Source organism: Cygnus atratus, chromosome 2, assembly GCF_013377495.2.
Source record: "Cygnus atratus isolate AKBS03 ecotype Queensland, Australia chromosome 2, CAtr_DNAZoo_HiC_assembly, whole genome shotgun sequence".
Lineage (NCBI taxonomy): Eukaryota > Metazoa > Chordata > Aves > Anseriformes > Anatidae > Cygnus > Cygnus atratus.
Genome location: NC_066363.1, coordinates 13,726,075 through 13,744,231, shown reverse-complemented (window position 1 = coordinate 13,744,231; position 18,157 = coordinate 13,726,075). Strand labels below are relative to the sequence as shown.

The window sequence follows — 18,157 nt, the reverse complement described above, 5'->3', positions numbered from 1 at the left end:
CATAATGAAAACAATCAAAACTATTTATATATGCCTCAGCTCATGGCTGCACCTTAAACAGCTAGCACATGGGGCAGCTGAACAACCTTTTGTTTCTGCCAAGCTGAACAACCTTTTGTTTCTGCCAACCAAAAGGTTGTCAAAAGTACAACCTTTTGTTTCTGCCAAGTAATCACTTGCTTTTAATTTAACAACTGAAGAGGCATTAATATGAACAGATGGAAATGTGATATTAATGGGTTACCAAAAATATTTGAACCAGAGAAAAGATTATCTTTCCAGTGAAGGAATGAGAGGTAATGATGGCTGAGCTACTTTTAAAGTCAGACATAGTGGATTATATTACAATAAAACTAATGTGCAAAGGACAGCAGATTGTTCTTCATAATGTATTTAGTTATTTACTGGGGTTTAGTTATTTATTATTATTTAATAATATGTAATATTAACTATTTATTATTTCGCAAAGTAGCAAAGGAAATATTGGGCCATTCATATTTTCATGTAAAAAAATCAAAGCAGGAGACATATTTGACATTAATCAAAAAAAGATAAGTGGGTCTAGTACAGAGTAATGTTGTATAGCAGTCTGGATATAATGATCCCTTCTGGCCTTAGAAGATCTTGAATTTGCCATCTAGAGTATTTTATTTTTTCTTGTATTCCCTAATAGGCTAGAACTTCTCACTCTGTAGTGAAAAGGGAAAAAGCCTGAAGAAGCTGGCTTCTTTCAACATGAAATTAACCCACAGGCTTATTTTTGCAACTCCTGTATGAGATAATCCTTTTTTAGCTACAGTTCCCAGAGACAGACTACTCTCTCATCTAATTGCTAGAGCATTTCCCCTAGAGATGCTGGTTCAGGCTCCCTCATACAAAAATGAAATTAAACTATTTTCACAGCACAAACAAGTATAGTACTCACTAAGCTAGAGACATAAAAGAGGAGAATCTTCCTTCCCTGTTTTTATGAGAGAAGACTGACCAGCCATACTATTCTTGGTGAAGCTAGGTGAAGTCTGGAAGTTATTCCTTCAACCCCAGGCAAAAATACCTATTTTCTAAAGATCACTTTTTATAATAAATCTAAGAATATTATTGTTTTTTTAAATCAGGTTTTGTGAATCATATTTTTAGGGCAGATCTGCATGGCCAGATAGGTATGGAGAAGCTCCCCATCCCAAGCTGGTCAGACATTTACTAGCTCTCTTTGAGGATATGAATATCTGTCTTAGAGACGTATTCCTCAGAAAGATAGAAATGAGGAGCACAGCTAGCATGATGTTCCTCCTCAGGTTGGGAAGAGGATTTTTTTTTTTTTCTGTCTGCATGCATTCATGTATGCATCTGCTTAGATATCCAACTCTCCTCATCCATCACATATGGAAAACCTGCATTTGTTTCGGCATGGTAGATTTCATTTGGAGATAAATCTTCTAAAATTCAGATATTAGAATGTTGTCTATTGAATAGCTGGAAGCCTAATCAAGAATCAGGATTAGCTATTCACTGAAGGACAAGGGGGCTACTTACTGTCCTCTGAGAACCAGGATTCTGTTGAGCAGTTGTGTTTGGGTCATAGATAAATGCTCTTCATACAATAATAATGGCAAGATATCTGCTACTTATTGCAAAGTAAGATATATGGTCAGCACAGGCTGGGACTGCCTCAATAAAATTCCAGACTAGGATATATCAGAAAAGAGAAGAGGACAGATCTCAGCAAGATTCCTGTAACTCAGCCAGATTTCATTAAATTCATGGGTAACTCCTAAGTGATCAATTTAGCCTATATTTTAAAAGAATTTCCTTACCAGCAGAAAGCATATAATGTCAAAATTTCTACAGGTAGTTTATGTGAAATTCTTTACAGCTGTGCAGCCATGTCCAAACCATGTCCTTGCAAGGAGCCAAACAGTGCCATCCAAGGGAGTAGCCTGCCAACACAGGGTCTCCAGCTGGCCAGTGGAAAGGTCATCTTCTGATACTGCAGTCAATTGCTTTCCAGCTGAGGAACAGAAGGAAAAGCTAACATGTTACTGATTATGGTTCGCTATCAGTATTCACTTAAGGGAATATGACTGTACGTTATCCTGGATTCTAGAGTGAACTTAAAAAAAATTAATCCACACACACCTATATTTTCTTTTTCCTGGGATGTCCAAGCTAATTGACATTTTCAAAAGTCAGCTTTGAATCCTTTTCTTCTGAATTTAAGCTATCAAGTAAGGAAGGTAATCATGATATAAAATAATTTGCTATTCTGTGTTATTTCTCATAGAAGGAATATATTTCTTATATCATTATTCTTTGTCACATCACTCCAGGGTGTGTAGAAAGAGAGAAAAAGCTTTAGTCTTGTAAAATGTTGATCAGTCTTTCCTCTGTGAAATACATAAAGCTATCCATTTGAATAAAGACTGCTTCTACGGTCTACTCCTGAAAGTGTATGTTCTCTATCTTCAGTTCACAGTTGGATTGCAGTGTAATGGCTACTTCTTCAATGAAAGGCTTTTTAGGACTGAAATTTATCTCAGTGCACAAAAGATGAGTTAGGACCCCTGAGTTTTGGAAAGAAAGAAACCATGTCACTTGCCTCCATTTTCCAGCTTCAAGTATGTATTTCTCAATGTTAACGTGTTCTAGGAAGCAGCGTTTCTTGCCTGAAAGTAAGTCTTTGCTCTGTTTCTAGGGTTACTAGAGGAATGTATATATATAAGGAATATATATATATGTATTATATATATATATATTTCTTTTATATATATAGAAGTAAAACAAAAAAAGAAAAGAAAAAAAAATAAAAGCAAAAACAAAAACACCACCAACAAGCAAGCAAAGAGCACACAGCAGTACTTAAAAGTTTCCAGGTCTGTTTTGCAATACAGAACCCAAGGGTTTTTGATAGGATCTAAATTTGGCAAAATCAGCTTTCCCATCCGTCCCTAACTTTATTTTTCTGTCCTCTAACTATTTTTACTCCAAGTTTCCCTATACATCTGTCGATATGGGGAAAAGATCTGTGCATGAATTTCCTGATGAGGAAATGGCTCAGAATTTTATTCCAGGATGGAAGGAGTAAAGCTGACTTACTTTCATGAAGGCAGGTATCTTCCTCAGGTAGCTTCAGCTACAAGTGTTAGGGATGGAAAGTTTGTAGATGTCATTTGTCACCCACCCATGTGATTCAATCCTAGTAAATAAATCTAAGGAAGGCAGTAATACCATTTGTTTTTAGTCACAAATACTGTGACTGTGTAAGTCACAAATGTAGGCTTTCAAATTCCCTATCACAGCAATGGAAAGTGGTAAGAGGCATTTCAGTACAAACAGATATTTAAGTCAGGTACCCAGAAATTGCCTAGTTCAAATACATGCTCTGTTGTAATTCCTGGGGGCATCCATCTCACTTCCATTAGCTTAAGGGAAAACTGAGGGTCTGAAGTTCTTAATTAAGGTATAAAAATGTAGTCAGTGTTAATAGTTAATGTTGTCTTTTGCACCAGATTAATACTTTGTAGACATGGATTTTGCTGGGCAATAAGTCTTCCCAAAATACTGCAACATTCAGGCTACTATGTAGTAACTGTTGATTTCTTTAAAAAGGCTGCATTTTTATTATATATATATATATTTGTATTTTTTACCAAACATCATTATTAAACAGCATTGAAACAATACACCAACTCTCATGTTAGTTAAAAAAAGATGATGAAAATCAGAGTGAATGACCAGTTGCATAATCTTTGTTCATTCAGCAGGACTATACTTTGACTTAAATGTAAAATGCACAGAAATATCCACAAGGCCTTAGATTCTCTCATGTAGTTCTAAACGCAAATTAAGATTTAAGTCTTCTTTATGTTGTGTCTTTTTATTTTATTGAAAGGTTACATTTTTCATTCATAATAAAACAGATGCTTTTCAGAATAAAGCTGGAGAGGTACTTTGTCTCTTCTTAGCTGGATGATGATTGATACTGTGTTTTCCACATTATTTCTAGCAACACTTGGAAACATTAATTGGAAAAAATACATGTATTTATTGTGTGAATTTGATTAACTACCTAAAATGTTTTTAGACTTCATAAGAAGTATTATCAGCAAGATTTATCTTTATTTGAATGTTAAAAAAATAGTTTCAATTAGGATCATTTCATAATGTAGATTTATTTAAAAATTCTGACATCATGACTTTTTAAAAATCTCAGGATTTTTTTAACTGAAGGATGTGCAGGAAATCCATCACTACTTGATATTTTTATAGGATCCTTGCTTGACTGGACTGAAGTCTCCAGCTGCTGTGAGATTTAATAACACCCTGGTTATGATATCATCAAATAGCAAAACCTCCTGGACAGCTGGAACAATTTTTACACTAATGCTGTAATTAGATACATAGAATTGTCTTGGTACAGAAAATTACTTAAGGCTCAGACAAAATACAATGTGCAACTTACTAGCCAAAGGTCAAGGAACTTACTTCCAAATCCATCAGGCTGTTCTTTAGAACAGTTGTCTGGGAACGCCTGAGTTCTGGAGAGTTTTACTGAAATGCTCATATGGAAAGTCAAAACTGCAGTTTCCAACTGAAATTATTTTTGTTGTGTCATCATATTTATACCATAGGCCAGTGGTTCATTGTTTTCCTCCTAGATGGAAATCTTTACCTTGGTTTTGACCTATTTCATAACAGACACCTTAAGATAGTTTTCTTTTCTTCTGAGAACAAATATAAATATTTCAGATATAAGTGAAAACAGAAACATAAGATTGTGGCCAGAAAGATTAAAAGCACATCTACATATCTGGGATGATTATATCCATTTGATCTCCAAACTGGCTGATGGTTCTCTTCCTCCATATGCTCTGTATCAAGTGAGTACAGGATGGGGCCATTGCAAATATGGCATACTTATCAAAGACTGCCATTTAGCCAATTTGTCTCATTAGTTATTGAATTATTGATGGTTCTTCATATACCTTTGATAAAAGTGTATGGATTCATACTGAGTAAAGGTGCCATTTGTAATGTGGACTCTTTCAAGACCAAAATGTTTTACACAGCGCTCTTATTGACAAAATTGAATTTGGCACACAGATAAAAGCTTGAATCAGAAGTCCTTGAATGATTTGAAAAACTGAAGCTGTAAAACTTCTCGATGTTGTACTTTCTTTTTTTTTTTTTTTTTTTTTTAGAAATTAAATCTATATGTGTTTGATAAAACATCAGGATCTAAATCTGTTCTAAATACAGAAAAGAACTGCCTATGACATTAGCCTGAATTTTTAAGTACTATACTAATCAGAAAGGAAGCTATTCAAGCTCTTTAGGCACTGCAGTATTATTTTTACTTTGTCAATAGCTACTTGAATGAATGTGAAATAAGTTAAAGTGATTTGGCTGGGATTCAGTAATGCATGGGAAATACTTAAGATGCAGTCAAGAAGGCTGCAATCAAAATTAACGCAAGTGAAATAAATACCCTTCCCCCCAAGTGGCAGAAAATATAGTAGAATAGTGAAAAATATCAGCACAAAAGATTAACAGGGGGGCTTTTAATAACATAGGTTTATTTGTATACTGTGTTGTACGCAGGCTCTATAATAAAGCCTAAAGTTTAGAAACTTTTTAAAATTGATCTTTTGTTTTTCTCTGCGTAGAGGAAAAACAACCCCACAAATTTATAATCAATTTTCTGGAGATAGAATTGATAGTGGCTGATTTCATGGAAGACAAATAAAAGAACAACATCGAGAGATGTGATTAATATAATTAAGTTCAGAAGTCGCTTAGGTATGTTTCTGAAGGACAGCACTGAGGAATAAAGTGAAATGACAATATTCATTCAGTATGCAAAATGCAGAAACCTTTTGACAGATATCCTTTCTTCTACTTTGCATATAGCCTGGTGTATTTGTGACATTGGTCCTAATACACATGGTAATGTGTAACATGCGGGGTTCAAGGTGGTTCATCAAATCTTCATCAATCAGCCTGCTAAATCCACTCTGTCTCCCACATTGTATCTCATCATTGAGATCATGACAGATTCCCAAGTAAGCCCTGCCTTATTTGTGCTTCCTAGGGCCAGGGAGACTGACTGGGAAGAGATGGTGCCCTTGGACATTAGACAGAGAGTTTGTATACGGATACAAAGCTGGAGAGCCTGTGTGGCAAAGTTTGTGCCATAAAACCAAACTATCATGGTTTGATATCTGACAGCTGCAAAATATCCCAGCAGCTTTTTCCTCTCCCAACCTACCAGCTGTCCAACTGAAATTGAAATGATTTATGTTCCCCAAGGACTAACTGACTGACAGGCAATGCAGGAAGGAGTAGCAGGGCCCTGAAGTGGCTGTGGTATCTCTAAAGCAATGAGAAGGAACATTGTGGAGATCACAGGAATGCTCATTGTGCTGGGATCAGGGAGATTTCTCATACCCACACAGGCTGAGCTATGCATGGCCCTGGGTTGAAGAGGAGTGGGCTGTGATTTTTATTGAAATTAAAGAAGACATGCACTATCCCATAGGGTATATATTTCGCTGATTTGTAACCTAGATATACATGGTATAATGGATTATATATGTTCACCATATAGCAAACAATCAGATATCTGTTTGACACAGTGTATGTGTATATTAATTTCAAGAGGGTAAAAATATAAACTTGCTGGAGTTTCTGATTTCCCTAGGTAATAAAGTTTTTTTGAGAATATTAGTTGACAGCTACACCCACTTGCAGTCATCAATTCTACAAGGGCTGGTACGGAAGTTTAAAATGTCAGTATTCATCTCTTTCTCTCCCCTAAGTCTTCATTATAATGTCTCTCACTATTTTTTAATAACTTTCAGTCTACATTTTGGCAGATGTGACAGGCGGCTGCAACATCGATACCATCAGTACTGTTCATCCTACTTCTTCTCACAATGATTTTTAGCATATATTAATTAACAGAAATAGGAAAGGTGCAATCAATTTATTTAATGTAGTTAATTAAAAAAGAACTCACAAGCTACTATCAGATAAAATTTGGCTTGTATAATTACAATTCTAAGAATTTTAATGATTTTTTTTTTTTTTTTTAACCTAAGTGTGCTTCTCAAAGTTTTCTTTCATTAACCAAAGTATTTTAGGGCACATAGGAAGCAAGCTTGAACATATCTTCTAAAACTTAGGAAAACATAAAGACACTGAAAATGTAGGGCTTATGCTTTCAATGTTCAATGTTCAGCAGAGGGAGGAGCAAGGAGAGAGGAAAGGCTTTGAGTGCTTGTAAGAACCTTGTTACCTTTTTCTTATATTTGCTTACATGTTGGTAGTCATTAGTAACATTTTAAAATATGATTTATAAGATATTCTTATGAAATGTTACTAACCAAATGCACAAATATGCCACGTATTAATTAAATCACGTCATCTTAAATAATTGAGCTTAATACAGTTGGAGAGTTCACTAAGACTAGTAATGAAATCCTTAGCATAGTATTTAATTACCTTCTTGTGTGATCCAGCCAAAAAATAAAAAAATAAAAAAAAGTCTTAATAAGTAATCTAAAGGTCAGGAGATTCAGCCCGTATAAGATGAAAGAGAGGTAGGCAGATCAAGAAATATAGTTAAAATGTGGAGGTAGTTTATTAAAATGAATGATTTAGCTTTTTGTGTGGTAGGGTTAGAAAGAGGAAAAAGTTTTCTAATGAAATCAGAGACCATTTGAGGGCTTTGCAGCTCACTTACAAATCAGCTGTGGTTGAGTAAAACTGTACTTCTGTCCACATGAAAGGAAAAGCACCTTAGACCTTGTGTCAGAAATGCTGCTTGAGATTTTGTCTCATTTTTCTGTTGGGAATAACATACCCTAGATCCTATTAAAAACAACTCTTGTTTTGAAATGTGTTTATTTATTTATTTATTTATTTGCAATGCTGCATGTTCAGAATTGAAATTACATATTCCAAAATTGGAAAAAAAAAAAATAAAACCCACCAAAATGATTAAGCTGAGAGTAGAACACATGAGCAGTAGCAAATATTTTCCTAATTTTTTATTTTGATTCCTATGCTGAATTGGAATTGTCTCAAATTTAAGAAAAAAACATTGAGTGGTTACTGGATTTTGCAGGGATAGCAGCTTCCAAGTTTTCTACCCATTTACAGAACATTGCATTAATGCATCCTGGTTGATCACAGATCTTTGTCTTTCCAGTTGTGGAAGCTTTCCCAATACTGTGAAAGCCCACAGATTTCTTATTGCCAATGAAGGATCAATGCCTTGGCTTCAAGAATTACCAGTGGAGATTCTACACAATGTTATTAACTGGAGGATATTATTTTCCTGGAGGAAATATGTTCTGTACCATGCTTTGCATTCTGTTTGTTACCTCCTTACTACCATGATCTCTGTTTTGCTTATACCTAGGTCCAGTCCACTAGGGTTCAATTCCAGGCACAGTGGGTAGCAAGGCTGAAGGACAATCATCATAGAAAAGCTGTGAATAAAAAATAATCATCACAGAAAAGTTATGAATTTGCATGTCACTGTTATAAACAATCAAACCCAAGGAACATCTCTCTCTCTCTCTCTCCCTCTCTCCTTCATAATTCTCCATGCAGATTTGTATAAGGAAAAGTTTCTGTCATTGAAATTATGCTTGTGTCATCCTGAGGTGAAGAGAACAGGGAAATTTCTGTATTGTTCAGTTTCTGATATTATCTCCATCTGCCAATAGCTTGTTTCAAAACATGAAATAGATTTACAAGTATCATAAAGGGAATTTCTATATACTAGTACAATATTTTATTGTAAACATTTTTCATGTTAAAATCAGAAAGGAAAAATGACAACTGCTTTCTGGCACAACATAGAAATGTTCTTTAATTCATGCCAGTTACTTTTATCCAGTTTGCAATGACTGCCAGGATTATGGTTCAGGAAAGATTTCAGAAACAATCAACAGAATACAGAAAATGGATTTGAGTTCCCATAAAAAATGTATTGTCAAATTGTATAAGAGGAATTAGGAAAGAAATTGGTATAGTTGCTAGGTAGAAGTAGAAAAAAATCGTGGACAGTTGAGAAGATTGAATTAGTGCCTTAAGAATTCTGAAAAGCGAAAGGCAAGCAAGAAGATAGAGTTGAAGTAGAAATTATGAATTCAAAAGTGGTAGGAGAAGGGTAATAAAATCAGATGATAGAAGCTTTATCTCTAGGTTTTTACTTCTGAAATTACTACTGAAATGGATTGTTAAAATACATCAACATTTGTACTGGGTGGTGCTTATTTCTACTAACAGTACCTTTGGAATTGTTTGGTGTAACTACATGTGTGCAAATGGGTCCATGTGGGGACAGTATGTTTTCATGGATTTACTGTATGTCACATTGTGTGTATCAGTTGACCTGTACTGAAAAATAACAGAGCTAAGCTCGTTTATAACATCTGAGAACATAGTCCCTACATGCATTGTACAGTTGTGATGTCTGTAATAACACAGTATGCTTTAGACATGTTTTAGCTTAATAAACAAAGCTATGAAAGCACATACAAAAGTGTATCACCATCACAGGCTTGGAACTACTGAAGGGCTGTTTTATTTCTTGCATCATAAATATCTCCTATATACTAAACTAATCCTTTTGGACTGATGCAGTGTGGAGAAATGAAAGGGCCTTTTTGCACTTAGCCTAAAAACCTTAAATGACATCAAAATTACTTCATTGATATTGAGTTTTCTGTTTTTAGAGTCAACAAGTGATTCTGTAATTTAAGCCATACATTTGTTTCTTAGTATTTATCCTGCTACTTTATTGCCTTTGGAAGGAATTTGGAAGTGTATGGTACATAATAGTCAATAAATCATAAAAGAAAAGAAGACAAGCATCTTTGTTCTTTAGCAAACATGGATGCTGTAAAATTATGGCATTTTTTAAAACCAAAAAAAAAAAAAAGAGAGAAAAATAATTGCAGTTTCAGGATCTGATAGTCAAACTGCAACGAGGTTAAAGAAGTGAAAAATTATCCAAGTATTACTACCATAAACTGTTGATTTTAGAAACAAACCATAGCCAAATTCACAACAGACTTTTTTTCCCATTTAACTCTTATCTTTATGTTACGTTATGTCACTGATGAAATACAGCAGCCCAAGCAATAGTCATCAGGAAAGCAACATTTTAATTGCAAGTAGATGCAAGTATGTTAAATCTAATCTCAAAAGAGCAAATATTTACCAAGAGCTTATGATCACAGATAGACTAATAGAATAAACAAAGTATACAGTATCTACTTGAACATGTATGTATTTTTCTTTTTTCATTTTTTTTTTAAGTAAAAAAAGAAATATACTACTGAACACAACTGCAGGACTGGCTCAATGAACTCCTTCATTGCTCTCCAATTCAGCAGTGTTAAGGACCACACACATAAAAACGTATTCTCATAAGAGAGAAACATTTGTAAAAGAACCTTCAGGATTTGAAGACTTTATGAGTCTTTGTAACATTTTAAATAAACCACATACATATTTTGAGCTTTATTGCATTAGACGTGATCTGTGGTTTGTTGTGTCTATATAGATGGTTATATGAATTTCATACTAGAAAAAGAATTATATGGTTCTTTTGTTCATTCAAATCAGAAACAAAATCAAATGAAAATTATCTGCTTTTCAAGTTTGTTGAAAATGATATGACAAAATGCTTAGCATTTTGAAGACAGATTTCTGTATGATCATATATCATATGCCAGATGTTAGACAGTACCTAATTTCAGAGAAGATGGACTATAAAATCAGGCACAAAGAGGATTAAGTTGTATACTTTAAAAAGCTGGGCTTAACTATCTTGAATAATTGTAAAAACAACACAAATTAGAATGACAGGAATTTCTCTTCCTGCATTTAAAGAACTTGGAATAGAGGAAATTCTGCTCTTCAGACAGCAGATACTGCATTTAATACTAATAATCATCACATAGGATAATTAAATAGTTTGAAAAAGAAAAACTGTTTTATAGACCCTATTGGTTCACAGGATAATATTGACAATGTGCTATTAGCCTATGAATTTAGGGACATGATAACTGCTGTGATGGAATTAAGTGCTTTATATAAATGCTATAGGTCAATTCTTCCTCAAGGGTGGAAAATGACAATTAAAAAGTTACATCTGACTCTTCAGAAAAAAAATAAAAAATGATTTCATACCAACCTGCTAGAATGAAGGCTATCACCATATTGAAATCATTCTAAGCCAAGATATTTGAGAAACTGGTTCCTATTGTGTTGTAAGAGAAATAACCTAAAATGCTAAATTACGTGAAAAACAGTTTTTGGTAATTGATGTCAGCAAAATATTGCCCTAAATCCCAGAAATCCTTGAAATCTATTTATCTGAAATAGCCTCACTGATCTCAGCAAGATACTCAGAATAACTTTATTTTTTTGTTTGTTTGTTTGTTTTTCTCTTTGATCCTTGTACATAAAGACCAACTGTAAATTAGAATAAGAGAGTTTGAGAAGGAAACTGGTATAATTTCCATTTTCTTTGCTTCATCAGCATGTCTATTGTTACTAATTTTGTTTTCCCATTGGACTGAAATTTTGCTTAACGTTAAAAAAAGATGAAATTCAGGTACAGTGAACAACAACTCTAACACCTTTCTATATGCATCCACTCTCAACATAAAAGAGTTCAGCACTAATGTACATGCTGAGAAAACAGAAGTTTTAAAACTAAAACTCTTCTAAAGTAACAGCATCCTGGGGTGACTTTCCCTGTTCTTTGGATAGGTTATATGATGACTATGCTGAATTCTGCTCCTCTCACTCAAAGGAGCACAAGACCTTTTAACTCCAACCTTTCCTGGCAATGCAAAATCCACTCCCTAAAATAGATAGGTGAGACAGAGGAATTTCCCAAACTCTGCTGCTCTGTCTTAACATAGCAGTGCTCCCTCTGGTATGATGCAGCTCCAGCCACCTCTCAAATACAGGCTAAGTAGGTAGTGTACAATTAAACATGAAATCATTGTGTGATCCAGCGAAGGACAGTCTCCAGAGAGTTTGTCAGAGAATATGAGAGATCTACAGCACACCGAAAGCCCAATCCATGATGCCATTTCCACTTTGAAAAGAAATTGATGTTTAAGATCAACCTCTTTCAAGCTTGGGTATGCTTCAAAGGCCATGCTCTGCCTCTCACATGTTCTCTAGTATTTTGCATGTCTTTCTAAAAGAGTCAAAACACCTGCCAGTTTCTTCATGTGCTACCTCATCAGGTTACCTGTTCTTGCTGATGAAAAGTGGAGTAACCAGCCTAAGTTTGTGGGGAGACAGAAGACAAAAATCCTTGTAGTTCTGCATCTGTGGATAATGTGTCCTCTAGATCCCATTGTGCAAGACTCCAGGTTGTACTTATAATCCTGAAAAAGATTTTAGCATAAAGAAGTCAAAAATGAACATGTCAGGATCTCAGGTTTTGCTGTGGGGCAATATTTTCATGATGATGTTCTCACAGTCAGTCAACAAATTGTGTTATTACACAATACATAGTTATTGTAATTGAAGAGATTTGTTTTATTGCACAATCTAGTGACTATCCTGACTCAATGCCTGTGAGGGAGAGAGTTAATTTTTCATGTTGGCTGCTTCCTCAGTAAATTACTGTGAGCAACACTGTGATTTTGCTTCTATCTGAATTACTGCTTACTACTTGTATAACCTCAAAATCCTGTCAATTCTTCTTTTACCTATTCCCAGATAAGATTCCTGTTCTCTCTCTTTCAAATTGTTGCAGCCTTCAGGAAAATGCCTTAAGTTGTCTGTGCAACCAGCCTGACTTGTTGGTCAGCTGGCAAGAACAAACAAACAAATGCTAAATACACGTTGCTGACCTTAGGAGTTTTCAGCAAGCTTCATTACTGCTAAATCTTACTCTTCAGCCTCATTAGTCACTTCAGACACTTCAGGTCAAGGCAGTGAATCAGTGTAGCTGGCTCCAAGCTGGAACGTCCTGCCAGCCAGCTGCCGTTGTGTGATTAACCAAAGGCACTGCCAGCACAGAGGCACCAGGCAGTCTACTGGTTTTGCAGACTAAGGGTGGCAGTGGTTGTAGCACTGAATCAGTCATCCTTCTCTGTCAAGTGGTGTCACTTAAACCACACAAACTCCCAGATGATGAAAAGCAGACTGTGCTATTTGAAGGCACGTCGCATTTGCTGCTACTCTTTATCTCCACCTACTGGAGCTTATTCCAAACATTCCCTGCTCCAACCTTTTCTCTGAGGACTGCAGTAAAAAAGCTATAGAAATGAAATGAAAAAAATTCCGACTATGGTTATAACAATGCTGCAACTCGAAATGCATAGACTTGTGGATATAGGCAAAAATAATTTTAAAATGTTAAAATGCTACAGATTGACTTTTTCTTAATAAATACTTCAGCTTTCCCAATGGAGGGAGTTTTAATTTCTCTGTTTATGTTTATGTGTTACAAAGTAACAGAAAATTATTAAAGTTTATAAAATGAAGAATCCAATTCAAAGCAAAGCATTCTGAAAATGCAAATATTTTTGAGTTTGAGAGGGATTTAAATTTCTACTAGAACAGATTATGATTCAGCACTGTTAATTTGCCCTATAAATGATAAAAGATAATTCTGATTTATGGATATTTATGTTATTTTAGAAATAATACACATAAATAAGAGTTCTTTTTCCTTCAATATGTTAAGAAAAACTGAAATTTCCATCTGGTTACATTTAAATAGATCCTGGAGCTTGAATAGATGGATAGCACAAAGTAGAGAAGTATCAGAAACACTATTCAAAAACACGAAAGAGTAGGAGAAGGAGTTTAATTCATTAGTGGGGTTTCTTATATTTATGTATAGAACTTTGTGTGAAGAAAAAGTAAATGGAAAGAATACATTTTTTCACATACTTTGACAGAGAGATATCTGTGGTTTATTTCTCTCTTGTAGAAAAGTTATTTCCAGTGCATAGGCTCAGTGCTCTTGGATTTTCCATCTCCTCTTCTTATACATTTTTTAGGACACAGTTTTATCATTATAGTAAAGGTAGCTGTTATGAAACGTTATGGTCATAAAAGGAGAAATGATTTAGTATTCACAGATGTGATGAAGAGTAGCCTTTAATCCAGAGTTCATATTTACAGTTTGTTCACTGATGTGCAATACCAATAGGTTCAACCCTTCTTGCTGGCTGAGGAAGCAAATGTTTCCCACTTCCTGGACAGAGGTGCTAAGCACTAGGCTCTAATACAGAATCACTTCAGGCAAGATAATATCTATTCTGTGTTTTCAACTTGACTGGGTACTAGTGGCTAATACAGGAATTGCTCTGACTACACACAGAAGGTCTCGGAGGAGTTGGTGTTTCCTTGTCCATTCTGCCAGCTGTTAGAGTATTTAGGGACAATGCAGATGGAATTATGAATAGTGACTTAGATTTCTTCAGAGCTAAAAACACATTGGCAGATTAAATATATGGATTTCAAAATTCTGGAAACATTGCAAAATAAGTATTCTGCATCACCTCTTTTAGTCATGCAATTACTATTGGTTACATATATTCTTAGTCCTATAGGATGTGATCTGAATTTGGCTCCGAAACTCCGAATAATGATTTTGTTTTGGGCTTTTGTTGTTGTTATCTATTTGTTTGTTTGTTTTGGTTGGCTTGATAGGAAAGATGCTGTTCATGCTGAAATAAAAGAAGTTTGTCTAGAATCAATACTTATCCATGCCTATATAGCTAAGGAGCTAAGGAAACCCAAGAATATGGAATCTGACTAGGAGATCGGGATTAACTGAGACATAATGAATATAGATTTTTAAATAAGAAAGAAGGTAAATTTTATGAACTTTTTCATTTTGTCAAAAAAAAAGTGGAAAAACTGTTCATAGTTGGACAGAATAGAGATTAACAGGAAGTGGAAAAGATTCTTTTCTCTAGAGTGGCAATATGGATTCACTCAGAGTCTAGGGTTCAGGAAAGCTTATCAAAATTTATTGTCTCTGGATCTGAATCTGTAGTGAATTAAACTCTTTACAGATCATGTTCAGCTAATGCAGAATAAATGATATCAATCAATCAAGTTTCTGTGATCAGAAAATACATTATACTATAGCACTCATGTATGAGTTATGTATTTTTCATAGCACATCATTCATACACTACAGAACATTTCATTTTGTTATGATGAATCATTTACGAAGAGAATCTGGAATGTAATGCTACAGAAATTGTATTAGTTTAAATGTATTCACGTCTGTACAACGAATTGCGATCTTCCCATAGCAGTGTTTAAATGTTTTAAATAAGATTTTCCATTAAAACTACTTCATTCTATATAAAATGCAATCCCAATTAAAAAAAATGGATAGAATAAATAATTTTCAATCAATGGATATTTATAATTTCTAATAAACCCAGATACTATAAGCTTCTTTCTATTTTATTGCACTTTTGGCATTATGAAGTACATAAGTTGTTTACAAAACTATAACTGCTGAAGGAGTTCTAGGAGTATTCTTGGTTTAAACACAAGTCTTCTTTAGTTTAGTCCTTATTAGAGGTGATTCTACAAAGTCAGACCTTCAATGTGCTAATTTTGTCAATAACTGAAAATGGGATCAACCAAATCTATACTTAGCTGACTAAAATCAGAGGATATATTGAGTTTCCTGAATTTAGGTTATTAAGGTTTTATGGTGTCTTATGCCTGGCCTCCATCTGACACTCTGGATGTATTAGCATGTCCCTGGTAGCCAGTGTCCTGCCTATAAACTCTGGTCAGATCTTTCAGATGATTTAGAGACTCTCAGATGGCACTATAGGTGCTCATGTTTAGTAGCCTCTGCAGAGTTTATTGTTAGGCTATCAACTAAGGATTCAGTTTAATATAGCTACATTTAGGGGATTATTTGTAATCTAAGCTCCCAATGGAGTCCACAGAGGTTACTCATTCAATTCAGTTGTCTAGAAATAGTCACCTAGTGTCAGTCTGAGATGCTTTAGGATATCTCACCTTGCTTCCATATTTTGTTCTAGAAGAAAGTGGGTTTTCTATGAATTCTATCCATTCATCCTACATAGATATCTTAGATTCTCCAGGGCACCTTGAACTGCAAATGAAATGTATGTTTCAGAAACTAGATCCAGGCCTTTGTCAATTCAGATGATGGAGTATGGAGAGCCACCCAGCTGACTGGATGTAGGAATCTGCATTGGGTTCTAAAGAGCTCTCCAGGTGCCTACTTACATTCATCTGTCCTCAGCTGTGAGACGAGTCTTACCTGTTTTCTCATATTTTGTTTAGAGGTAATGGGAGATAAAGAGACAGTCGATCCACATTTCATTTGTAGGGAACTTAGATGACTTCATTTTATGTAGCTAAAATTAAGTGAAATGAATCACACTAAAGATTTACAAAGAATAGACTATCAACTGTGTTAGGTTTCTGTTGTTATTTTGTTCTGTCAAGCAAGCAAGTGGGAAAGGAAGGCAGAAAGGGAGGAAGAGGAAGAGGAAGAGGAAGAGGAAGAGGAAGAGGAAGAGGAAGAGGAAGAGGAAGAGGAAGAGGAAGAGGAAGAGGGAAAGGGAAAGGGAAAGGGAAAGAGTAAGGGAAAGGAAAAGAGGGAAAGGAAGAAGAAAGGGAAAGGGAAAAAGAAAGAGAGAAAGAAAGAAAGAGAAAGAGAAAGAGAAAGAGAAAGAGAAAGAGAAAGAGAAAGAGAAAGAGAAAGAAAGAGAAAGAGAAAGAGAAAGAGAGAAAGAGAAAGAGAAAGAGAAAGAGTAGAAGAGGAGGACAAGAGAAAGGAAGAGTAGGAAAGAAAAAAAGTAAGAAAGCGGTAAGAGGAAAACAAAAAGAAAAAAAAAAGAAGATGGAAAGGAATAAGGAAAAGAAAGAATAGTAGGTGTTAAAGAGCAGGCTTCTGAATGTGCATAGACTTGTGCACATTTATGTGCAAATAAGCATGTGTGTATGCGTGTTTGAGTGTTTGAAGCCATCATAAATGTAGAGAAGCATCTAGTGTTGACAAATAGAAACAAACAGTACCAAATCACTCAGGATGTGTGAAAGCATTGACACTGTGTAAGTGTCCTGGAGCTATGTACTTTATCTGTGTAAAAAGCTCTTCATTGAACAAATGTTTCCTACTTCCACAAGGGACTAAAGATCCCTAGCTGAGATCTATAACATTTATGTATTTGTCTATAATACGCTTAGCAGAAACATTTCAGTGACAGGAATAAGTTAGTCATACTCATTAATATTTTGTGTTAGTATGTTCATATTTCATTATAAATTATGTATATGGATATTGAGAAGAAAACAAAATTTATTTAGGCAACTATGTAGATCTAGAAGTAACGAGAATACCTGAAATGTCTTGAACATGACAGATACTGACTAGAGTTTGCGTTATTGGAATAGACGTGGGAGTAACTTGGCTAAATATTAATCTAGAAAAGGCAGATGCAATAACAACTGGTAAAAGATAAAAGTCTGGAAGAACTGTTGTGTCCTCTCACTAGCAGAGGGAGGATGGAATTGTTATTTGTAAGTTTGAAAGCTGAGCTGTGGTTGCATGTCTTCTCAGTGATACTAGCATGGGGAGAATTACACATCCGTATTATGAAGACATATCCACAGCTTCTCACTGTGAAAGTGCTTAACATGGGAGGTGATTGTATTTAGGAGGTGATGGGAAATCCTGTCCAGAAAGGGAAACAGGAAGTTGTTTGTTGGTTTATTTTCGGTTTGGGTCATTTTACAAGTAGAGGTAAGAGCATTGCTCCTGTACAATCTGTTTCATCACCACAGTTCAGGGTATGGGGAGTTGCAACACATTCATTTCAAGTCAGAAAAATGGGAACATTTGCCAATGGAGAAGTAACAAGTCAAGTTCAAAGACAGTTCAAAAAGCACCCCTGACAAGTGTGTTTTTCAGAGAAGTGTGGAAACACTGAGACCGTGAAAGATGACTTTTGATTATATGGACTAGCATTTCCCTCTGCAAATGACAGAAGAAATCTCTGATGGCCCTGTCACCAGAATCTAATTTTTTTTTTTTATGCTGGACACATGAACACAGATAATATTAATTTGATACTGTGATCACCAATGCAGT

The 18,157-nt window shown here is 35.0% G+C and overlaps 1 long non-coding RNA gene across 1 annotated transcript; it reads right to left on the bottom strand.

The window, feature by feature from the left end:
* Positions 1-7,700: 7,700 nt before the first annotated feature.
* LOC118247442 (uncharacterized) lies at positions 7,701-13,032 on the bottom strand. Its single transcript, XR_004778442.2, has 3 exons — positions 12,897-13,032; positions 12,287-12,425; positions 7,701-8,492 (listed from the first exon to the last, which is right to left on the bottom strand). It is a non-coding gene; the product is annotated as an uncharacterized LOC118247442 (long non-coding RNA).
* Positions 13,033-18,157: the final 5,125 nt, after the last annotated feature.